This window comes from Neofelis nebulosa, chromosome 15 (assembly GCF_028018385.1).
Source record: "Neofelis nebulosa isolate mNeoNeb1 chromosome 15, mNeoNeb1.pri, whole genome shotgun sequence".
In the NCBI taxonomy this organism is placed as follows: Eukaryota; Metazoa; Chordata; class Mammalia; order Carnivora; family Felidae; genus Neofelis; species Neofelis nebulosa.
Genome location: NC_080796.1, coordinates 54957638 through 54983643, shown reverse-complemented (window position 1 = coordinate 54983643; position 26006 = coordinate 54957638). Strand labels below are relative to the sequence as shown.

General features: G+C 35.6%; 3 long non-coding RNA genes across 4 annotated transcripts in view; 1 reads left to right on the top strand and 2 right to left on the bottom strand.

The window, feature by feature from the left end:
• Positions 1–17721, top strand: part of LOC131496344 (uncharacterized) — a 92108-nt gene extending 74387 nt beyond the window's left edge. For both annotated transcript variants that reach the window (XR_009254446.1, XR_009254447.1), the window contains one exon: positions 17482–17721. This is a non-coding gene — a long non-coding RNA (uncharacterized LOC131496344). The remainder of the gene's footprint in view (positions 1–17481) is intronic.
• The window catches only part of LOC131496343 (uncharacterized), a 368341-nt gene that overhangs the window by 106860 nt on the left and 235475 nt on the right, over positions 1–26006 (bottom strand). The gene's annotated exons all lie outside the window — the stretch shown is intronic.
• Positions 9172–13677, bottom strand: LOC131496342 (uncharacterized). Its single transcript, XR_009254444.1, has 4 exons — positions 12469–13677; positions 11748–11905; positions 10042–10105; positions 9172–9401 (listed from the first exon to the last, which is right to left on the bottom strand). It is a non-coding gene; the product is annotated as an uncharacterized LOC131496342 (long non-coding RNA).

The window sequence follows — 26006 nt, the reverse complement described above, 5'->3', positions numbered from 1 at the left end:
TTCACCATAACTCATCTTAGTCACCATTGATGACTTCACTTCATCCACCTGACCTAAAAAGTTATAATTCTCCAGGTTCAATTCAGGTTACTTTTGATTTTCTAACTTCTTACTGGAAGATTTCATTCACTTCCATGGCTTTAAATAACACATATGCTTAGATTAGTATTGCCAAATGGATAGCCCCAGTTCTCAATGCTGTTCTGAGTGCTAACTTTTGTAGGTAGCTGCCTACTGACACTTCAGCATATACACCACATGCATCTAAAAGGTAACAAGTCCAAGACAGAAAATTTTCTTTGCTACCCTATCCCAGGTTCTGCTTCTGTATTATGTATCACAATAAAGGGCAAGTCCCTCCACACGGTTACTCAAGACAAATATTACAGAGCAATCTTCATTCTGTCCTTCCTTTATCCTTCACACCTAGGTCATTAACAAGATCTGTCAAATTTGCCCCTCAGATATTTATCTTGCATGTGTCCACTTCACCCCATCTTAGTTCAAGCCAGCATCTTCTCCTGCCTGGTCTACTGCAATAGCTTCCTAGCTGATCTCTTCGTTTCACTTGCTGCCCCTCTTTAAGCAATACTCCCCACAGCACAAGAGTTATTTTTTTAATGCAAATCCAGTTGACTTATTTCACACCCCACTGTTCAAAATCCTTCAATTGTTTCCCAGTGAACTTGGAATAAAGTCCGGTGAACAAGATCTGGTTCATGTCTGCCTCATATTGACCCATTTGCCCCATATTTCATGTGTGTCGGCTGTAAACATGCTCAGTTCTTTCCCTCCTGCTCTTTCCCTATTTTCCATAGAAGTCACTTTTCTTTATTCATATCTTGACTCAAACAACAACTCTAACAGTCTGTCACTGCCAATCCCATCAAAAGTTGCCAGTACTCCCACCAGATTCTATCACATGTCCAAGTTTCTTTCTGAGAACTTCAAATAACCTGTATTTATTTATTTACATTTTGAGAGAGAGACTGCGGATGGGGGAAGGGCAGAGAGAGAGGAAGAGAGAGAGAATTCTAAGCAGGCTCCATGCTGTCAGCAGGAGCCTGACGTGGAACTCTGACGTGGAACTCAGTCTCACAACTGTGAAATCATGACCAGAGCCAAATCAAGAGTTGGAGACTTAACCAACGGAGCCACCCAGGTGCCCTGGTATCGTTTGTCTTCTCTTCACATATACACCACATACATCTCTGAGGGCAGAGATCTTTTTCATTTAGTTGAATCTTGTGATCCCAATGATCCCAATGCCCAAAGCAATTATGGCACAAAATAGCTGCTGAATTAATATTTATTGGCTAAAGCAATAAATAGTTTTCATTATTAACAAATAAAGACTCATAAAATGTGTAATTATTTTTCAGTGTCCCCAAAAGGCATAATTCTTGTGAATTTCAATGTCAAGTAAGTCTAAGGAGGTCATTCCAGATTCCAAGAAGAAAACCTAATTAAAGGTGGAACATGGACCTTAGAAGGTGATGTATGTCCCTAGCACACCTGAGGTTTGAGTATGAAAATAATTCATCACCAATTTTTGCAGGCAATTTCAGTTAAAAGACGCATTTCATTGTATACATATCTCCTTTTCAAACTGCAGTTCCTAACATCTTCAATTAAAATCCTAGACTCCAAAAAACTCTTTCCTCTCTGCTCAGTTTTTAAGTGTGTATCTTATTTTCAATAAAATGTAATATAGACTTTGGCCACTTGGAGGCACTTTCGCTGTTTTGTAGACACCCCTTTTTTAAATGCCAGGTGCCCTTCAAAAGGACTAGAATTAATTTCCTTAAGAATATAACATTCTTGATTCTGACATTTTTAACTCTCCAACTCCTAAAATTTAAATAAGCTATTTCTAATCCAGGAAACTGACATTACTAACTCATGACATTATCTTATTCAATTTGCTATTACAACGCTGTCTTCTGTCAGCTCTCTCATAAAGAGATCACAGCACAATCCACTCTAGGCTAATTCACAACTAGGGTGAGGTTTAGAATCACTCCAGAGAATTTTCAAAATATGCCTTTCTGAGCCCCACTCTATCCATTCAGGTGCATTAAATCACAACTGCCAGGGGTATAGCCTTAGGTTATGAGTTTTTATAAAGCCTTTTGAGTGCTTCTAATACACTCTTGGATGAGAACAAGCCCAATATTTCAAACTGCCTTGCAAATACAAGCCAGCATCTTCTGGCTTGTGTGTGTGTGTGTATATATATATATATATATATATATATATATACACACACATATATATCAGAAAAACTACCTCAGAAGATATACAAATCGGCAATCTCCATAGGAATCATGGGCATTTCTTTGAGGTGTAGTCATCAAAAGACTGCGTCAAACATTGCCACCAATTTTTTTCAGTTATAACTGTCTTCTGTCCCTATATGTCTATTGTCAAGGTTCTCATTCCCAACAAGAGAAATCAGACTGGCCTGATGTGGATCCATATCCACCTCAGAAGCTGGAGAACCTTGTCTGGTGAGGACATGGAGTGGAGAGGTGACTTGGTGAGAGACAAGAACAGCATCTATTACTTTGCTATCTCCTGTCTCCACCCCATAACATTCTTCTGCTTAAGTAGATAATACCCCTCAATTCCTCCAAATATGCCAACCACAGTCACCTTCTAGTGCCAACAATGCCATTAGCTCCCTTCGCCTAGAAAATTTGTAAGTATTAACGAACATAGTTCTTTTTCCTGAAAGAATATGAGCAGGAGAGTTGTATTTTGATTTTGCATCTTTTTATCCCAAGCCCAGGAAACCCACTCAACTCAGGAGACACTAAAGGCACTAAATCACTTCTCTTCGAATCTGATTCTCATCCTGATAAAAAGTGTGAGGAAAAGTGTGTGTGTGTGTGTGTGTGTGTGTGTGTGTGTGTGTGTAGGTTCCCTGTTATTCCAACATAGAGTTAATGATGACATAGTACGATCATATCAAGATAGTGGGATGTGCTGTGCTTTGGAATAAAAGTGATATCATTTTCTATTCTGACTTTCCAGAATATTATTTCACTTGCTAGTGCCTCTATTTCCTTCCATATGGGAAGCTTCCATATGGGAAGCTTAACACTACATTTCCTCGACTCCTTGGCAGCGAGGATTCTGGATGTGAATTGTATTCTACCAATCAGAGACAGAAGTTGGATGTCAGCAAGAAGCTGGGGATCTCTGCTGACAGAAAGGCATTAGAAATAGGAAGCTTTTATGCTGCAGGAAATGAGTCCGTTTTCCAGATTTTTCAGTGTTGTGAGATTTGAAGCATTACAACAGTGACAGCCTCAGAGGTGGAACTTCCTAGTGAATTGGTTTTGTATTGTTTCAACAGTCATCCCAGACGTTCCACCCAAAAACCTACTCCTCCTGTCCTCCCTCTGATTGTAGGGACCTCATTACCCGTCTTAACCTACTTCCACTTTAACTTTCCAGAGTGGTTTCTATTTCCTACTCTAAACCCTAACACAGACATAAAAACTGCTTAACAATGTTTCTGATACTTAAAAATTGCTTTTAAAATATTAGACATTATCAGTATTTATATTTGACCTTAATCATGTTGCTTAAATACATTAAGCCTGAGTTTCCCTACCTGTAAAATGATAACCTGCTTCTGGAACTACTATGTAGATAAAATGAGATGATGTGTGGAAAGTGCATACCACAATGAGTAAGTGCTCAATAAATTTTATCTGTGTTGTTATTTGTGTTTAATGCCATTGTTATTTTTTGTTACTTTTTATCAGTTTTTGCATCATTTTGATATTAGTCTTTTAGCTTAGGAGTAAGCTAAAATATCTTACCTACTTTACAATACCACCTGTAACAGCATTGAACAGGTGTATGTTAATGTCTATGCCATTGACATGTAGTAGATTTCTAAATTTAATAACATGTTACACAGAGAACTAGGCTAAACTTAAAAATAATAATAATAGTTTCTCAAAAATGAATCATCTGACTCTTGACTGTGGAATCTTATTTTGGACTTTGCTGTTCAACCACTAGAGGGTAGACAAGTACAGTGGAAAATCAGTACCAGGAAAAGCAGTATATTCTTGGTTTGCTTTTTGAATGCCCATGAGTAGAAGCCATATTTTTTTAATATGTTTCTTCTGTTGCAGCAACCAATGAAGAGAGTAGAATAAATATGCTTAACATATAAGCACACAAATGTCAGATAAGATATCATGTGCTTATTTTAACTTCATAGTTTCCTAAAATTAATAGGCACAATTCTCCACCCTCTACCTATATGCATTTTAAAGCAAACAACTCAACAACACACGCATAATTTTTTTTTAATTTAGAAGAGAATTAAACAGTCCATGAGTCTCTACAACAGAGGCAGAAGTACACAGTAGTATCCTAGTGAGAATACCATGAGCCTGGGATCATAAAAGGGGACTTTTTACTCATTAGGTGCTATAGACACAGTGCTTGAGGTTTATAAATTTTTCAAGTATTAGAAAAAATATATGAGACTTATGAAAAAAGTTGACTCCCAACCTTGAAATAAAACCTGCTTTTTAATTTATACCTACACACATGCACACAAGCTAACAAACCAAACCCCTGAAACAACAAAAATCTGCTAGGATTTAGACTGAAAAGCATTAACAAACTTCCTTAAAATTGCCAATTTTACAAAACTGAATCTTAGAATCCATGAATTCAGTACTGATTGGTTTCATTTAATTCCACTAAAAGATATTTTACAAATTTTCTACATAGACTTCTTGCACATATTTAGAGTTAGGTATTTGGATTTTTTGTATTCCTTTAAATAGTATCTTTTTCTTAAATTTTTTCTGTGTTACTGATATATATAAATGCAATGATTTCTATACCCTGGATGGAGTCAGCAAACTTGCTAAGTTCTTTTCTTAGTTGTTACTAATTATGTGTAAAATCTCTTGAATTTTCTATACATATAATTTTGTCTTCTGCAAATAATATCAATTTCATGTCTTACTTTGCTAACATTAATTTTTTTTTCTTTGTCTTACTACATTGCTTGGAGTCTTCATTATACTAGAAAATAAAGTAGTGACAACATCATGCTAGCCTTGTTCCTGATGTGAATGGAGAAGTTTTTAATATTTCACCATTACATATAACATCTGCTAAAGATTTAACAATTTTATTGATCTTTCTAACATAGCTACTTAGACTTTATTAATCCCTTGTGTGTTCTTCTATTCATCATTTTTCTGCTATTCTATCATTTTCTTCCTTTTATATTCTTTAGATTTAATTTTCTAGGTTTTTTCTAATATCTAACATTGAAATGAAGGCATCGCTGATTTTTATATTTTCTTTTTAAATATATGCATATAAGACTTTCAATATAAATTTCCAATAAGTATGGAAAGTGAGTTGGAAATAATCAATTTTAATTATTTAAACTTATCTCCCCAGCATCTTTCTGAAATTAAATTCTTTAATAATTTTTTATAATATTGTGTAGATTAAAATAATTCTTATAAGCCCATAGATCTTGTCTTTCCTAATCCTCCATGTGTACTCTCCTCTTTAGTGTGTGACATGCCATCTCAAAACACACTGGATTCACTTGCTACAATTCTAGCTTTGGAATACTCCATAGTATGGCCATGTCTGGGGTCAACCCCATGCTCTGCAGTGAACAGAACACTTGATCATCTGTTCGCTTCTGAAATTCCATCATGTCAATGAAAACTTTCCTCACAATTATGGGTCTTGTTTTAGGGTTTTTGTTTTGAATTTCTCTGTGTCACACCTTAGGGAAGATCAGGATTCTGAGTGTTTTAAAGAAATAAATTCCATATCTACCTTCCAATCAATTCCTCTTTGGTTATCAGATTTATACTGTAATGGGAACCATGATTTCAATTTACAATAATGCCAATTTTGCTTCAATGTTGTGGCTGCATTATTTCAACCCAGTCAAATAGTGAGATGAATTTTCTGTTAATGTTAACTTCCCCACCACGGAAAGTAGAACCAGATGAAGTAAACTACTAACTTTCTTACAAAATGGTGGATATATTATTTAGAGTGTGGCATTTCCACAGCCAAGTTTTTAGCTTGTGAAACATTTAATTTGGTTTTGTTTCATGGTTATAGTTTGGCACTGACCTGACTAGTCCTGTTGAAAATTCATGCTCAAGATCACGGTGCAGACAGGATATGAGAGGGTGAATGAGTCAGTGCACGCCCACAAACGCCGTTAAGAAAAACAACTACTAGCATTTTGATCTGGTATTAATCATCTTAGTAGATGGAAAGCCTATAAGAAGTGACTCCTTCCAGATGCCAGCAGAGAGCAGGTTACCAAAGAGCTGCAATGGCCAACACTTTTGACAGAATGATTAAAGGGAAGGCCCTTACTACAACTCTAAATAAGGAGAATTATCCATAGCTGGCAGTTTCTAGAAGCCATAATTCCTTGGGAACAACTCAAATCTTTGACCTCAATGCAATTTATCCAAGTTTCTTTCTCCAATCTCAACTTGTTATAAATTCACACCACGTTTGTCATCATTCCTAGGGCAGATGAAAATCATCATCCCATCATTGCCCAACATTTGCTGGAGTAAACCAGCCAGTCATATATTCCTTGAGGGAAAGAACTGCACCTGGTCAAGTTGTAGGCATATAATACATACACAGATAGTCCTGACTTACCATGGTTTTCAATTTTACAATGATATGCACTCAGTAGAAACCATACTTCAAATTTCAAATTCTGATATTTTTCCAGGTTCATGATGTTTGGTAGATACTCTCTCAGAGTACTCTCTCCCAGCAAAGAGTCCGAACTACTAGTCAGCTACACAATCACGAAGGTCAACAACCAATACATTTACAACCATTCTGTACCCTTACAAACATTCTGTGTTTTTTTTTTCATTTTCAATACATGAGTCAATAAATTACACGAGATAGTCAACACTTTGTTACAAAATAGGCTTTGTGTTAGATGGTTTTGCCCAACTGTAGACTAATGAGAGTGTCTGAGCATGTTTAAGATAGGATAGGCTAAGCTATGATGTTTGGTAGGTTAGGTGTATGAAATGCATTTTCTTTTCTTAATATATATATTTCTTAAACTTTTTTTGTTTTGAGAGAGAGAGAGAGCACAAGTGGGGAGAGACAGAGAGAGAAACAGACAGACAGACAGACAGAATGTGAAGCAGGCTCCAGGCTCTGAGCTGTCAATGCAGAGTCTTATGTGGGGCTTGAAACCACAAACTGTGAGATCATGACCTGAGCTGAAGTTGGACACTTAACCAACTGAGCCACCCAGGCACCCCACGCATTTTCAACTTACAATGGTTTTATTAAGATTCAACCTCATGGTAAATCGAAGAAAATGTGTATAACAAATATGTATTGAATTATGTATTTCATAACAGATTAATCTACACTATTTTGTGAACACTTAAAAAATAAAAGTGAAATATTTACAAGAAAATATTTTATAATGGTAGTAAACGTTAGAACCATTTTAAAAGACTACTTATGTTGCATGAGACTATTACTCAAGGAAAAAAATTGGCACACAGTTATCCATAGTAGTTATTTTCTTCTTCTTCCAATTTTTTAAATGTTTATTTATTTTTGAGAGAGCTCAAGCAGGGGAGAGGCAAAGAGAAGGGAACAGAGGATCCAAAGTGGGCTCTGCGCTGAGAGTAGCGAGCCCACTGTGGGGCTCGAACTCATTAACTGTGAGATCATGACCTGAATCAAAGTCAGATGCTGAACCAACTAAGCCACCCAGGTGCCCCCCCCCCATAGTAGTTAATTTCTACAATGAGATCACACTATGATAATAAATTTCTTAATGATGATTATAAAGCAAATATTTCCACAAAAATGATCACGACAAACTCAGAATGATATAACCATGAGGTCATTTACAACAGTTGTTCAATGAGTATCCAGTAAATAAAAGAAGTTGTAAAACAAAAAATTGTGAACATCCAAATGTTAACAGAAATTTTATTTTACTTCTCTTTTTTACTTTGAAAATTTTCACAATCAAGGATCACACCTTGCAGTTAATTGTCATGTCTCTTTAATCTGAAGCTGTTCCCAGTCATTTTTGTTGTTCATGATATTGACATTTTTTAAGGTCCAGACCAATTGTTTTCCAGAATGTTCTGCAATCTAGATTTTCAAATGGCTAGATTAAGTTTAAATATTCTGAACATTAGTGCTCTACAGATGAAATTGTGTCCTTCTTATGCATCAACAATTGATGTCAGTTTTTCTCCTCACACTTTTGTGCCCTATAGTCAAACTCTGTTATTACTCATCTCCTGAACCAACTTGATGGGTATTTTCTCCTGATCTCTGCTAACACCGTCAGTCTTCCTTTACAGGAAGCTCTCTCTGTTCTTTTCCAACTACCTGAGGTTTTCATAATAGCATCACTTACCACAAAACTTTTCTATAATTCTCCAGCCTTCATATATATATACACACAGACACACACACACACACACACACACACACACACACATATGTATTCAAAATTCCTATAGTTTTCTGAAATCCACTCAGTGCTTCATCATAAAGAATTACTTTGTAGCTCCCCTTATATTAATACTATCTTATCACAATCATATATCTTGTAATCCTGCTAGATCACCATTCCATTGCCAATAGCAAGCATGGACCTTGAATTCTCCACATTTGGATTTTATCTCCCACAGAGCCTATCAGGATCCAGAGCAATTAATAAACCATAATTGTGTGGTCCTTGGGGAATGAATGAATTAAAATTACCTTTGGAAAAATCCATCTTACAATTAATTGCTCCACTGTTATAAAGAACTCACCCAAGAAAACAGTATTTTCAATTTACTCTCCCCCCCACACACCCTGAAGGTCTTATAAATCCCCAGAGATTATCTCTACCTCTATATGTAACTATGCTCTTTCAAAAGTTTAAACTCTCAATGAAAATTTTCAGAAATTTACTAGAGAAAAAAATCCAGTTTAAAAAGAGTCTCCTCTTTCTTCAAAATAGTATTTCCTATTTAAAAAAAAATAAGTCAGTTGACTTGAAATAATCATAATAAAAATAACAAAAAATGGAGACAATAAGAATACCATATAAGCTATCTCAAGTAATCGTAGTATTTATTTTTTATTACTTTGTACATAAATTTACAGAAAACTCAAGGCTTTACAGCTCCGCATATTATATTCTGTTTGCCTTTATTTTTTGTCTCTGTTTTAGTGTAGAGCATATTTTCCAATGGTAAATACTTGTTTATATCTTCAGGCTCATGAACATCCAGCATCAATGTACGTCATCACAGATGAGAAAATGCAGAAGGCTCTGGTTTCAGGCCTTGCTCTGTCATGGTTTCTTGTTGCTAGGAACACACAGAAACACTGCTAGCTGCTGAAAATTCTCGTTAGTGTATTAACTAAATATAGGTGAATTTTTTTATGAGAAAAATATTCCCAATGTTTATTTTTTGTCATTGTCACCTGATTGTCAAGTTGCTAAAAGATTGACTGAATCAAATTATAATACAAATGATCTTCAAACTTTGGCTCTGAGAAGCCATAAATGTTTATCAAAACCAAGTATAATTCTGGAGCATGGTTTATATCAAGAAAACAATTGCTGATTGAACCTGCCAGTAAGTGGATTAACCCACACTTTTAACAGTAACAAGTCTTATGGCTTCGACACATTTTCAGGCTTATTGTGGGTGGGAGGATGTTCTGCGGTCTTGTAAAATCAGGAAACATTAAGAAATACAACACTAAACAGATTTTTAAAATACAGAAATTTTCAGAGACTTTACTTAATGTTATTTTGTATTGTGAATCTATAAAATGGGAATAGAGGATTTCCTACTCCTAAAACTTATTTGGAGTAATGTATGATGACTACAGAAGACATGGGTTAAAACACAAGAGTTCCATATGTGTTTGCAAGTAATTTGAGAGTCCGTGTCATTATAATGCAGAGCTGGAGGCAGACAACCTGAATTCTCCTCTTACCTCTGTCAGTAATTAGCTGTGTAAACGCAACAAATCCTGGGGCAAAGGAATTTTGTCCCCATGCCTCAGTTTCCAGTTTGTAAAATAGACAGAAAAACATAAGTTTATTGTGAAAATCGAATTAATAAATTCACAGTATAGAACTGTTGTATAGAATTGTTGAATCATTATATTCCAATAGAATATAACACCTTATGTTAATTATACTTTAATTAATTAATTAACAGTAAAATTGCCATATAAACTGAAAAGCACTATATGAATATGAATTGATATTCTATTTTTATTATATCCCACATATGTTTCCTTTTGGATTTATAACCCTTGCTTTCTCAGATTAGAAGTTCTATTCTCAGGGCACCTGGGTGGCTCAGTTAGTTGAGCGTCTGACTTCAGCTCAAGTCATGATCTCACAGTCTGTGAGCTCGAGCCCGGCGTCGGGGTCTGTGCTGACAGCTCAGAGCCTGAAGCCTGCTTCAGATTCTGTGTCTCCCTCTCTTTCTGCCCCTCTCCCGCTCATGCTCTGTCTCTTTCTCTCTCTGTCAAAAATAAACATTAAAAAAAAATTTTTTTAAAGAAGTTCTATTCTCTACACTAGTACAAGATGAAGCAAGCTTCTATCTGATACGGTTTAACTACAGGACCAGGCCATGCTACTAACTATATGACTATGTTTGAAAATCCTTCTAATTTTCAATTTTAAAGAAATGCTTTCAGATAAGGAATACAAATACAAATTGACTAATGTTTTGACATGATGGGCAGATAAACCATAAGCTATTTTTAAATGGTACTATGGGGAAAGAGACAGGGACAGAAACTGGATGTTTATATATATATATTTACATGGGAACCCTGTAAATGTCTTTTGTAATAAAAAATATAATTATTTCAGAAATAAAAAAGCTAAGAATTTCTTAAAAGTAGTAAATAGAAGGAAAAAAAGAATCTAATTGCATAACTAACTTTTGACATAAATACACAGAGAAGAATTATTTCAAGTGACTTTAAACTGAAATATTTTTCGTGTCCATCACTAGTGAGATATATCCTACGGATAAAATTTACCACAAATAAATCATAAGCTGCAGTCAGTAGCTTTATTGTTAATGATAACATTGGTATTATTATTTTGAAACTATTGTATATTTATGGTATAGGATAATCAAATAAGAAATGATGTACATATCATGTCACCAACACTTTCAATATAAGAAAATATGAGAAGTATAACACCAAGTAAATTAATACATAGTAATCACATATTTGAAATATAAGTATCATTATGGATTCATGATTTTTTTCTTTTTCTAAAAAAAATTTATATTCTCATTGTTATGGACTAAATGTTTCCCCCCCAAATTCCTATGTTGAAGTCCTAATCTCCAATGTGATGGTAATTGGAGGTGGAAACTTTGAAAGGTGGTTAGGTTATAAGAGTGGAGCCCTCATAAGAAGAGACAGGAGAGAAATGATCTCTTTCTCTTCCATGTGAGGACACAGTGAGATGATGGCTGTCTACAAGCCAGGAAGCAGGTTCTCACCAAACATTAAATCTACTGGCACCTTAATCTTGTACTTCCCAGTCTCCAGAACAGTAAGGAATAAATGTTGTTGCTTAAGCCATCAAGTCTATGGCTGTAGCCTGAGCTGGCTAAGACACCTACATTTATTTATCTTTTTAAAAACGCGTATTATATAAATACCCGTCCACTGAAAAGTTCCAGAAGCTGAGACACACCAGTAGCAATGACCACCTCTGGGTCCCTGATTCTGGTCTCTGAACTATATTTTCCTCCTTGGGAAACTGACTGATTCCAGGTCTGAGTGGAAAATCTGTCAGATAAATCTGCAACATCTTGTGCTGAAAAACAAGATAGCAGTCAAAGCTTATAGAGGTCATAACAAAGAGGCAGAGAAAGCTACTAAAGAGGCTCTTTCCAATTTAAGAAACAGTTTGAGCATCAATAGAAATGACTGGAAAGGCCTGAAATTGATCTTATATATTTATAAAATCATGAGTCAGTAATTATACCAAAAGAAAATTTTGTAAACATTCATTGGTCACCTTCAATAGTTACTAAAAGTTTCCCCAAAAAATTGATTTTAAAAAAGGGAAGGGATTATGCATGATCTATTCTGTTTTTTCTGTGTATATTTCATGCTATACACTTTTCCAGGGCAACTATTGTATAAAATCTGTGGCTTCAACTTGGGACAACTCAAAAGGCCATCAAAGCTCTAAATCTCTCCATAACACCAGTTGGAGACATTGTTGAGACTTCACTCCTGCTCTTTATTCTCCAAAGAGGACTCACTAAATAAATGCCCTGGATGTTATTATCCATCACATAGTTTGCTTCCCAAAAGTCCCAACCCGCTGCAAGCAGTTATTGCCATGTGTGGTGTAAGGAAGCAAATACTAACAGAGGATTGTAGACCTGAATCATTTGTTTTCCATTTGGCACAGGAACTTGTTTACTGAAGGCAGGTGGAACACAGATTATGGCACAAGGTAGCAGTGGAATTGATGATATTTTCACTGGTTTGGTGTACTGATGAAAGAAAATACATTTGGTCATGCAATGTGTCAGACATTTGAGAAACATGGGAGAAATAGTAATGATAAGGAAAAGAAGTGGGTGAGCTCAAGTGACATGCTGAAAAAAAAATAAAAACTGAGAATGATTAATCTGCAGTTAAAAGCTAGCTGTAACAGCTATAGGCCTCCCTGGTGATAGATGATAGATGACTGATATAGAATAGATAGATAGATAGATGATAGATAGATAGATAGATAGATAGATAGATAGATGATTGATTATGGATAGATAGACAATAGATGATAGATATAGATAGATGATAGATAAATAGATGGATAGAAAATAGATGATAGATAGATAGATGACACATAGATAGATAGATAGAGACATGTCTCATCTTCTACAGTGGGAAGACAGAAGCAAAAGAAGCCAAAAATAAGGTCCATAAAAGTAGCCAAACTTCCAAAGATTAAAATCATAGACAACACAAATCTGCACCACCAATGTCAGTTTTCTATATGGGAGAGAATGTGATTCTCACACATATGATGGGGTATCTAGCTTGTTGTACCTGGAAATTTTAAATTCCCTTCCAAAGATACTGATTCCAAAAGCAATGCCTAATAAATGCCCTGCATATTAATCTCCAGCTTAGTGTTTCCCTCCCAAGAAAATCAACCTACAATAGTAACCAAATGGTTGATTAGTGTGAGAATTTTCTTTATCAAAGAATTCTTATAAATACGGAAGGAATTATAAATTTAGCAAATCACCAATGGCAGCCTGTAATGAAATAATAGATCTAGGCCGCCCACCACTATAACTGATGGTTAAAATCATTGAGTCAAAGTTTGATGGGGAAACTTTATCAGGCTAGCAGTACATTAGCCCACTGATCAATCTTAATATCACTACAAATGGGATACCTACTATTAATGCTCCTGATGTGACAGAAGATGCTATACCTATAGCAACATTTATGAAGTATTTTTTCCCCAAAAGTTGACTTCAATCTAATCAAAGCTATACATTGTTGATTTACAAGAGATACGGGGAAAAGAAGAATAAGTAAATATAATCAGCCACATCAAGAATGTGAGAAATGCTTCAGGACAAATGAACCAATATCTCAATAAATATATACCATTATAAAAGGGTGTTTAGAGGCATATTGACCAAAAACAAAGCATGGCTTTTGATTGGATCCTAATTCAAATAACTAAAATGACATTTTTTTAGACAAGAAAATAGAACACAGATTAGTAGATGATATGATTATTTGTAATGTTATTTTTCATTATTTGTAACATTATTTGCAATGAAATATTACTAAGTAATGCTTTTTAAAAGTTGTTATCTACCAGAGATTCATATTGGAATACTTATAGGTGAAATGATATGATATCTGCTATTTGCTTTGTAATAACCTACAGAAAAATCACATAGGTTGGAGGGGGAATAGACAAAATAAGAATGGGAAATTGTTGGTAATTATTTGAGCTGGGTAGTGGGTAGGTAGGGATTCATTGCGTTATTTCAATTTTAAAATATGTTCAAATTTTTTCTAAATAAAAAGTTTTAAAAATTATTTACATCATTAATGTTAGTTTATATTTGATACCAAATCAATGCATTCAATTAAGAAGTCATGAGGTAATACAGTTTAATGTTGGAAATTTGTGAAATATTAATCACTTGATGATAAGTTACTTTTAAAAATATGAATTAATATTTTTAGGGAAATTATAATCTTCATACTAAGTCTTTAACAAATGACTTATATATAATACTTTAACATATTCACAATTAATTAAGAATCATAAGTACATATATAACTGATCATAAAATATCTACTTTATCTCTTTACATAAAAATGACTAATTCCCCCCAAAAAAGACTAATTCCCTTTAAGAATGCAATGATATTATTTGATTTTTTTAAAATGTCTGATAGAAATTTATTAGAATAAAAATGTACTAACAGCAAGTTGATTAATTTGACACTTAGCTATAAGAATAGTTTGGTGAAAAAGTTATTCCCAAACATTTATGTTTCAAATATTTTTAATTTTAGTTCATTATAGAAAGTTTTGTGACATTTTTTGCATAAACACTATTGATAATTTTTAATTTTTTTTAAATATAGGTGATAAATTATTAATAGATTGTTAAGAATTTACCTACCAGTTTGGCATATTTCAATTTTTTTCAACTTTTGGTATTTCAGAGAGTATAATAATATAAAAATGATAATCAAAATATTAACTATCATTATAAAACAAATATTAAATAAAATTTAAAAATTTACAAGATGAATAAAATGTAGGAAAAGTACTCAAAATGTTGCAAGTCTACCCATTGCTCACCAAAGTTATCAATACCACAACACAATTTTTTTGATCATCATGTCTAACTTAATTTTTCAGTTAGACTTGAGTCAAACTGCTTTTGGTTAAATTGCTATTAACTCAATTGTTTTCTGCTAGTCATATAACAATCGTTTAATTTTGAAGATTATTGGTTTTTAAATAGCTAGAAAATGTCATTTATTATGCATTCTTCATGTGAATTGAATAAAAAACAAATTATTTCTAATCAGTAGAGAAACGGTAGCCTCCAGAAATATTATTTCTTTTTTTCTTAATTTTTTTTAAATGTTTATTTATTTTTGAGACAGAGAGAGCATGAACGGGGGAGGGTCAGAGAGAGGGAGACACAGAATCTGAAACAGGCTCGGGGCTCCCAGCTGTCAGCACAGAGTCCGAGGCGGGGCTCGAACTCACGGACCGCGAGATCGTGACCTGAGCCGAAGTCAGCCACTTAACATACTGAGCCACCCAGGCACCCCCAGAAATGTTATTTCTGCTTACAATGCCAAACTCTGGAAATGAGTTAATTGGTTTGGAAATATTATGTAATCTCTCTCTGTCCACCCTCCCGCCCTTCACCTACCTGCCCAATCTTTGACACCCACCACTAGAATAACCAAGATTCATTTGGTCTCCGTCTCACTAAAGGAGTAAGTGACTCATGAGTATATTCCATATTCACCAATGCTGGAAGGTAAAACTAGATATAGCACTTTACTGCAAGAATCTTGGAGTGACGCTGTCACATTCACCATGTGTGGTGCATTGTTTAATAAATATCCAAAACTGGGACGCCTGGTTGGCTCAGTCCATTAAGCATCCAACTCTTGATTTGGGCTCAGGTCGGGATCCCAGGGTCGTGAGACTGAGCTCCATGTTGAGCTCCGTGCTATGCATGGAGCCTACTTGGAATTCTCTCTCTCCCTCTGCCTGACGCTCCCTCACTCACCCAGGTGTCTGCTGTCTCTCTCGCTCTCTCTCTCAAAAAAAAAAAAAAATAATAATAATCCAATACTAAGTTGTTTGTACAGCTCATGTTTATAAGTATGCATATATATATTGACAGATAATTTTCAGGTACCAATAGTCTGTACTCTTAAATTTGTTTTGTCAATGTTCACACTCTTTAATCTTTCAGATATCCATGAAGATCAAAGCATTACGTAAGTCCTTGTTTCTCTTCAAAGTTTCATTCTTTTATATTGACTGCAAACAATCAATTTTGTAACTTACAGTTCTTGTAATATCAGACTGTTTTGCTTTTCTTTCAGTTTAATACAAACATCCTAACTTGTCTGAATTTAATTAACACGACAAGCTGTCTTACAAATCTGCCTTCCTCACTGATATATGAAAATTATTTAGGGCAAAACACAATTATTTTTAAAATCATTTACATATTCAAGTTTTATTTTTAATTTTGCTTAACACATGTACTTAGGCATGCTTTTTGTGAAAATAATTGGTTAGGAAAGTGCATAATAGAGTATTATCTTTCCATATATAACAATTAAAATAGACCATGTCATACAATTCTTAACATGATCTCTATTTTGTTTTTAAAAATCTAGATAGTTCTGTATATGGACAATTTAAAAATATAGAAATATACATACCAAGAAAGTCACAGTGATGATCTTTAAAGGTAACATTAAGGAAATACTCACTTTCTATTTTTATCTTTTGAATTTTTTTTTAAGTAGGCTTCATGCCCAAAGCAGAGACCATTGAGGGGCTTGAACTCATGACCCTAAGATCAAGACCTTGAGATCAAAACCTGAGTTGAGATTGAAAGTCCCAAGCTTAACTGAATGAGCCATGCAGACACCCCTGTCTTTTGACTTTTTAATAATGAATATATCTTACTGGAGATGAAGTATAAATATACCTTTTAAAAGAATTTAATATATAGAATTATATATATATAAGAATTATATATATATAAGAATTATATATATATAAGAATTATATATATAATATGCACATTCTATATATAATATATGCACCTATATATACTTAAGTATGAGTATATATACATAATTGAATGTATTTTTTTATTTAATGAGATAAAGTATAAATATTTATTTCAAAAAAGGATGTCATTGATGGTCTTGTAAGTTCTCATAATCTGTTCTATCATCTTTTTCTCTCTATAAAAAAAATTTTAGGGGTGCCTGGGTGGTTGGTTGAGCAACCCACTCTTGATTTTGGCCTAGATGGTGGGATTGAGACCCTCATTGGGCTCCATGCTGAACGTGGAGCCTGCTCAAGATTCTCTCTCTCTCCCTCTGCCCCCTCCCGCTTGCCCTCTCTCTGTCTTTCTCTAAAAACAAAACCAAAAAAAAATGTTTTTCAAATGTTTAAAAAATATATTCTTAATTCTGCACCAAGCTATGAGGTTTTCAAAAATATGTTCTGTGGCCATAAAGAACTTCTGTAAAATTAACCTTCATCTTTCAAAGATTTGTATAAAACATCCTTTACCTTCACTCCACTCAAGTAAAAGCATTTATTAAATTTTTCTGTAAGGACCATGAAATTGAATTGGGACCTGTGCTGTAAGAAATCGCCCAGAAAGTCACAGGAGACTGGCACACACCCTCTAATGAGAAAACATTTCACAAGCAACAAAAACCACGGTCAAAAACAATCAGAGAGTTGATGATGGAAAGAAACCTAAAGGAGCATAATCCAAAAAGCGGCGAGTCTTTCTTAGAAGAGAAGTAAACCAAATTCTGCTTTCTTCCCTGACAGAATGGTGAAGAAAGAGCAGGAATCTACCATATGTTAGCATAAGAAAAAAACTATTTAAATCCTTAATTATCTATTAATGACTACATAAGGGTTGGCATAATGAATTAGAATCCCTAGGAGCCCTGACCTAGGAGCAAGTCTGCTCCACCAACCATTTGCCTACAAACCTTCAAGGTATATGGGCTTAAATATGGGGATAAGAGAACTAAGAGACCCTCCTTGAAGCACAGATGGCCTTCCCTGAAAGAAGCAGTGCACTAAAGACTGGGACAAGCCAAGAAAAATCCTTCCAAGGCTTTTCAGGCTCTCAATGGATATAAACAATTGCTACTGAAGGCTGGTGCTGAGGCAAGAGGGAAGGAAAGAGATCTCCCCAAAGTCAGAAAGCTGAGAGTGTGAACACATAACAAAAAGTACTGTGAGCAACTTAAAAAACTCACAGCCAGTCTTTGGAACCAAAAAAAGAACTGCGAGGGTACAGAAAATAATGGTTGCCCATATTTGCTCCTAAGTCAACACTCCAAGTATTTATAGACAGAAGCCCAGAAGGGAAGATGAAGGACACAGGACTTGCTAGTTATAAAACTTCAAAAAGTCATTGTTCTAGTTTCATAGAAGAGATGGGACCAGGAAGATCAGACAAAGTACCGGAGAAGTTCCTATGTCTATTAAGAAGTCCCACTTGAGGGACGCTTGGGTGGGTCAGTCAGCCAAGCATCTGATTTCAGCTCAGGTCATGATCTCACTGAGTTCAAGTTTGGAAGTTTGAGCCCCACATCCAGCTCTGTGCTGACAGCTCAGTGCCTGGGGCCTGCTTCGGATTCTGTGTCTCCTTCTCTCTCTGCCCCTCCCCTACATGTGCTCTCTCTCTCAAAAATAAAAATAAATATGCATTTAAAAAAAGAAAAGAAACCCCACTTGAGCTCTGGGGAACTGTTTAACCATTAGGGGGACCCCTCAGTTCACACAGGCAGTATGACTCTACTCTTAGACATCAACTTCAGTTTGGTGATCAATTCAGCCTGATTAGGCACATTAAAGTCAATACTTGGATAACACAGGGAACTTTCACTTAAGTGAAAGTCATAATTGATGTCATCATTTTAATATCAATACAGTTAAAGTTTAACACATTAATTATATCCACCTGCTATCATATATTGCTAACTAATTAGTTCATATTTCCCAGTTAGATTATAAATTCCTCATAGGCTAAGATCATGTTTTAATATTTTTCTGTGTCTCCCAAAAGATGTAAGACAGCCTAGATATATATGATTTAATTAATGAATAATCAGCTATTCTTTTTTTTTTTTTTTTTTTTTGCCCAGGAAAAAGTTAATCCTCTCCATCCACCCAGGATTAGCCTGCCCATCCAACAGATCCATGACTTTGATATTAGCTCTCTGGAAGCATTAAATTAATTGTGAATTTTTTTTCCTAAGGAGAAAGGATGAATATTTGTTTTAAAAATAAAATAAAATTAAGACTATATACAGCTGGAAGAAGACAGAAATGGTAGAAGAAAGAAGAAAATGAAGAGCAGAAAGCAGAGAAGGAGAAGGAGAAGGAAGAGAAGAAGGGGAAGGAGAAGAAGAAGAAATGTAGAAATGGCAATTACATAAAATCAAAAATTTTTTTTAAATTTCATTTTCATCCTCTAAATTCTTATACATAACCATTTATCTCTCCAAATGGCTTTTAAAAATCAGGATAAAAGTTGGTACTATATTTATTGATTTTTTTATATCAATAATCACCTCTAATTAGGGTTTTTCCTTTGAGTTTCTAAACAAAGATAAAAATGATAATTGTTTAAAAGTACTACTTCATCTTCAATCCAGTAGAGGCCATTCCATATATTGAGTAAATTTCAATAGCACATACATAGCATCTGTACATACAGTTGAAGATTACATGAAATAATATACACACATAAGAACAATTAAGCACCCACTGTATATATGAGAAATGAAAATGGGCTGGGTGAGGAAAAGCTTCCAGAAGTAAGAAAACTCAACCTGGATTCATACACAAAGAGACATGAAAAGCTTGATGACTGTCTGCAGTACTTCTAGTTTTGTGCTAATAATGTAAATGTTTTTAAAACAGTATCACATAGGGGCGCCTGGGTGGCGCAGTCGGTTAAGCGTCCGACTTCAGCCAGGTCACGATCTCGCGGTCCGTGAGTTCGAGCCCCGCGTCGGGCTCTGGGCTGATGGCTCGGAGCCTGGAGCCTGCCTCCGATTCTGTGTCTCCCTCTCTCTCTGCCCCTCCCCCATTCATGCTCTGTCTCTCTCTGTCCCAAAAATAAATAAAAAATGTTGAAAAAAAAAAAAAAAAAAAAAAAAACAGTATCACATAGGGGGCACCCGGGTGGCTCAGTCTGTTAAACATCTGACTCTTGGTTTCGGCTCAGGTCATGATCTCACAGTTTCATGAGTTCAAGCCCCACATCAGGCTCTGAGCTGGCAGTGCAGAGCCTGCTTGAGATTTCTCTCTCTCTCCCTTGCTCTCTGCCCCTCCCTCACTTATTCTGTCTCTGTTTCTCTCAAAGTAAATAAATAAACTTAAAAAAAAAACCTTAAATACATATTATATGGAAACAGGCAATTGATAAAAAACATAAAAATATATAATATGCTATATGTTGAGAAATACTAAGGAGAAGCATAACACAGGGAAAGTAGGTAGAAATTATGTGCAGGGGGGTTATTATTTAAATTAGGTGGTCAGAGAGAGCCTCACTAAACAGATGGTATTTGAGCTAAGATTTGGGTGATAAGGAAGGAAGCCATGTAAATATTTGGAGGAACAGCATTCCATGTAGAAGGAACAACATGAGCAGCACTTCCCAGGGCAGAAAATGCTTCGTATGTTTAAGAAATAGCAAGGCGAGCAGTGCACCTAGAAGAGAGAGAGGAGAGTAACGGGAGATGAAGTCACAGAGTTGAGGGCATAGGTGGACATGGGCTTGCCCATGCTTCTAATGACTGTCTTTACTGTTAGTGAAGTGAGAACACTGGAGGATTGTTACCGGGAAAGTGCAATTATCTGTTTATGGTGGAGTATTTTGTGGCTAGTGTGTCGCAGCGAGAACAACACTGATGTGGAGAAAGTAATTAGCAATCATCATTGCAATAGGCGAGATGGTGGCTTAGACAAGGGTGAGCATAGCGAGAAATGTTTGGATTCTTGACTCTATCATCAAATTGTTAACTGCTCAGTTAGGAGAAAAAGTCTGGAAAACATTAAAAGTATTTTCTAAAAAAAGGTGGGGGGTGGGGTGGGGAATAAATCATTTGTTTTTTAAACTCTAGCTTAGAACAATGTGAAAGCTTTTAGCAACTATTTTGTTAAAGTCATTAAGATTAAATTTCATTCACAGCCCATGGTACCATGTTTGAAACAGAGAAGATGCTCAAAAATATATCCTGAATTGAACTGAATTGAATTAAGAAATTATCAGAGAAAAAGAATGAATTCCAGTCTCATGCCTGCAGCTGGCTAAAGCCTGAATATCAGAAAGAAAATATTCAGAATTTCTCCCTATTTTTCTACTGTCTTGTTCAAGTTCCCAGCCAGACTTATTCCAAGTGTGGCCCCCTGGACCAGAGCATCAGCACAAGTGAGAGCTTGTTGGCTATGCAAACCTTAGGTGCCATTTGCAGACATCCTGGACCAGCATCTTGGGAGGTAGCCCAAGAATCTGTGTTTTAACAACCTTGCAGGTGATTCTTAGGAACACTGAAGTTTAAGAAGAACAGTTCACAACTATCCTTAAAATCAAATTCAGTTATTTCTTACTACCCAGAATAGGATCCTAGACTTAAAACCAGAGTTTTTATTAAGGTATTTTTAAATCCAAAGATCACTAAATAATTTATATATAATATAATCATGCAATTTATAAATACACATATGTGTATGTGTATGAGTGTATAATCACCCCAGGTATACTTTCAGACTGGCCGTCACCTGACAGCCTTGGTTAGCAAAGCTATACCTATGACACTTGTTCTTCTAGGACCTTTTGAGCCATCCCAGATACCCTGCACTCTAAGAATGACTTCAAGAAGCAAAAGACAGAAGCAGCCCTATTGGGAAAGCTTTGCTTTTTATCTCTTTCTAAGCAAGCTATTATACAAAGTGAAACAATATAAACAAGATTTGTTCATTTGCTTATTTGATTGTTTTAACCAGGAAAGATGATCGTTTATAAAGGCTTTGCTTCTCAGCTCCTGGATGTTCAGAGTAATGAAGTGGAGAGGTTGTATGCAGGCTTTGGGAGCTGACAGATCCTAGTTCGAATCCTGGTTCTGCTTATTCTAGCCACGCAAACTCGGTCAAGTTGCCTAATCTCTCTGAGTCTCATTCCTCATCTAAAAAGTAAGCTGAAGGGTAGTCTCTGTGGTGCAATTGCAATTGGCTAGCGAATTGGGCTGTGAACTGAAATGCTGGTGGTTCAATCCCACCCATGCAAGTCTGGAATTATACAGTCTTGGGGCAAATGGCTGGCTCAGTCGGTTGAGCATCAGACTCTTGATTTCGGTTCAGGTCATGATCTCAAGGTTCTGGGATGAGCTCTGCCTCAGACTCCACACTGGGCATGGATCCTGCTTCAGATTCTCTCTCTCCCTCTGCCCCTCCCCTGCTCCTGGTCTCTCTCTCTCTCTAAAGTAAACAAACAAACAAATAAGAAGAAGTAAACAAGACACTATGGTAATAGATTGGTGTGTGACACAAATGAAGTACTCAACAAATTTGCATTCCCTTCTTCTATCTCTAATCTGTCAGTAATTTTTATTTCCAGACCTTTTCCCTACATGCTAGAACTGATGTAAAAAATAACCTTCCCTCTACCCACCCACAATGTGATGCATTGAGGAAATACTGATTTGGGGAAATGTGTAGCTTAAATGTCTTTAATGCTGGATTTCCAGATTCTCTTCCCCCAGAACGACCCATGGGGAAAAGGAAGAGAAACCACTTCCCACAGCTGGGGCTTTCCTCATTTCCAAAGCTGCAGAATAATCACAATTCCCAAAGGAAGCATGCCAGGCTTGGAGGCTCTCTTTTCTACCAAGAGAGCATTTAATAGCTCTTTCAACAGGACAGGCCTTCAGCCCTTCTCCATATTATTTGTCTGTAACCTATTACTTTTAAGTAAAATCTTACCGTTTTACAAAATAAAGAGCATTAATCTTCTACACTCCATATTCCTACTTTCTCAATTTGTATTTTGCTTGAATGATAAGAATGGAGGAGGTACAGGGAACAACTCTACTTCTTAATGGTTAGTCTAGAAAGAGCCACTTGCAATAGCATTTTCTCTGAACAGAATTCATCATTGTGCTGTCAGGATCAACTTTCTTATCTGAACTTGAGAAATCTGCTTTTTTGTCTCCCTATCTTAGAACACTGTGAATGGGAAAGCTGACAACCAAACGCGGCCACAGAGTTGATGTGTGGGAGGGTGAATCTAACAATTAACTGCCAAAATTCATTTTTTTAAGTCTCTTTGACACTGTTTACAATAAGTTTCTACAGTTCTCTAGTTTGTGACCATATCAGGCTTATAAAGTGAAGAATTATAGAAATTATAGGAGTAAAAAAAATTAGTTCAAAAGCTTTATGATACCCATACTGTGTGAGAAATACTCTTGTTTGAATAGTAAAATATTTTAGATCTCTAGTTCAGTTAACACACATATTTTCCAAAAGGAAAAAGAAGTCTGTATATATGTATGTGTGTTGGTGGGTGGGTGGAGGGCACAGGGGTGGTTTTGCATTGATCATGGGGCTTCAATAGATTTAAGAAATGACGAAGAAGAAGAAGAAGAAGAAGAAGAAGAAGAAGAAGAAGAAGAAGGAGAAGAAGGAGAAGAAGAAGGGGAAGGGGAAGGTGGAGGAGGAGGAGGAGAAGGAGAAAGGGAAGAAGAAATATAGCTAACTTCATTTTACTTTCAGGCTAAATAAATACAAAAATAAAGCCATATGCATTTCTCTCTAAGCATTAACATACAGGCACAGAGGTGAAGTATTATCAAATTTGATGCTATCTAATTTTAAATTATTTAAAGTTATAGAAAAAGTTCATTTTCTTGATATTTGTCCTTTATAAATTTTAAGAACTCTTCTTACATTATAGGACAAAAAAATAGAAGCAGGTGATGACAACAAGAGGCCTCTTGTTTTTGAATTTATTCTGTACAGGCTGCTTTCAGTATAAAGTAAGCTGCTGACTGCCACTCCCATACTGCTCCTTCCTAACATCCACAAAGCAGGGAGCTTGGCTCTTGGGCTGGTTCAGACCTTTCTCAATATGGAAGTAGGACCACACAGTCGACATCAAACCAATTAAAGTAATCTTTTCTACTTGTCTTTTTCTTCCCATTTCATCCCAGAGCCTATCATCAATTCAAGTTTATTCATTATCATGAAATACAAAACTTTTTTTTTTCTGTTTCTGAGTATTTTTATTAACCACTAATAATTAATTCACTTTGGCTATGTGGCTGCCAGAATAAAATAAAATATATGTTTCGTGATTCCCAAAATAGGCTAAATGATAGGGTTGAGCTGGTGTTATTTGAGTTAATTTTATTTGGCAACAGTTTGGGCTTGATCAGCTTACAGAGATTTTTTTTTTTTTTTCCAGGATTCTCCAAGACATTTCTGGTTTCCAAGAACAGAAAAGTTTGTCATTTCAGTCTGTGTTAGCACCTTGGAAACAAAAGAGATTTGTTATATTACTCTTTACAAATACATTTAGTAACCACCATGCCAAGATTTACATTAGATTTTCTTTGTTATGGTAATTCCTTCTGATATATGTATGAACGAGGTTGATCCCTGACAATGACTATGAAATAGTAACTATATTACTTAACTTAAGTAAGCTATGCTCCCAACTCAATTCAAAGGGGATATGTCTACAGATAGATCGACTCTTGTAGATACATACATATGGCTATAAGTGAACATTTTACTATCTATAAAGAAAAGAACTCATATTTTATTGCTATAAACTTTTTCAATCTGTAAGTGTTTAAGGTTGTGAATTCACTCAAATATGCAAATATAATGATATTTTAAGGCAATCAAAAAGGGATGGGATTTCTATTTATTGTGTATTATTTACCTGGTTTCATGCCAGGTGCTTTATATCTGTCATATCATTTAAGATTTCACAGCATTCTAAATCTAACCATATAATTCAGAGAGTTGGGGTAAAGCTCTTACATCACCAATCCAGTTTTCTAAGGAAGAAAAGGCACCCAGATCAACAGGGCCAGTTGGAAGCAACCAAAGTTTAAGATCAAAGAAACCAGGACACATTTTTTTGCCTCTATAGTGTGCTCTTGAACTCCAAATCCTTGTTTTTTACCCATATTATGGAGATAATACAACTACCTCATGATACGTTAGTGACGATTAAAAGAGACAATGCAATTGGGGTGTGTGGGTGGCTCAGTGGGTTGAGCGTCCTACTTCAGCTCATGTCTCACGGTTTGTGGGTTCAAGCCCCACATCGGTCTCTGTGCTGACAGCTCAGAGCCTGGAGCCTACTTTGGATTCTGGGTCTCCCTCTCTCTCTGCCCCTCCCCTGCTGGCATTCTGTGTGTCTGTCTCTCAAAAATAAACAAACATTAAACGATTAAAAAAAAAGATACAATGCAAAAAAGTAGCTGGGAAATAGGGACTAGATATCAGTTTGCTTCCTCTAAGTTCTACTTCTTTCTCTCCCTACACGTGTTGTACTTTACTTCCATTGGATAGTGAACTAAAGCATCAGAAAATGGTAAAACTGAGAGCAGCTTTAGTGAGCACCAAGTGACATCATTAAACAAATGAAGAGAATAAGTTCCAGAATGTGTCAAGACGTAGACACAGCTAAGCAGGGACAAATTTTGTTTACAAAAAATTCTACATTCAATACATATGTATGTATCTCAAACATACGTATACAGTGACTGACCGCAATAGTGTCCGTGTGTCCTGTTTGTCAGTGGCAGCCGTTCAGAGACAAGTATGCCTGTGCAGAAGTCCTCGCTGTTGCTCGATACTTTTCAAGAATAGACATACGTGTCAATATTGATGTAAGTTTTTCTATTTTTTAAAACGTAAGAAGGCTAAACAAACCTGTTTGTGCTTTCTATAATAACGCATAAAGTGAAGAAACAAGCATTCATAGCATTCCATACAGCTTACTATACAAGGTCTGCACTCAGTAAAGGAATTAGGGGAGAATAAACAATTCTTTTCCTCCTACTTCCTCTTTCCACTTGCTTTCATTT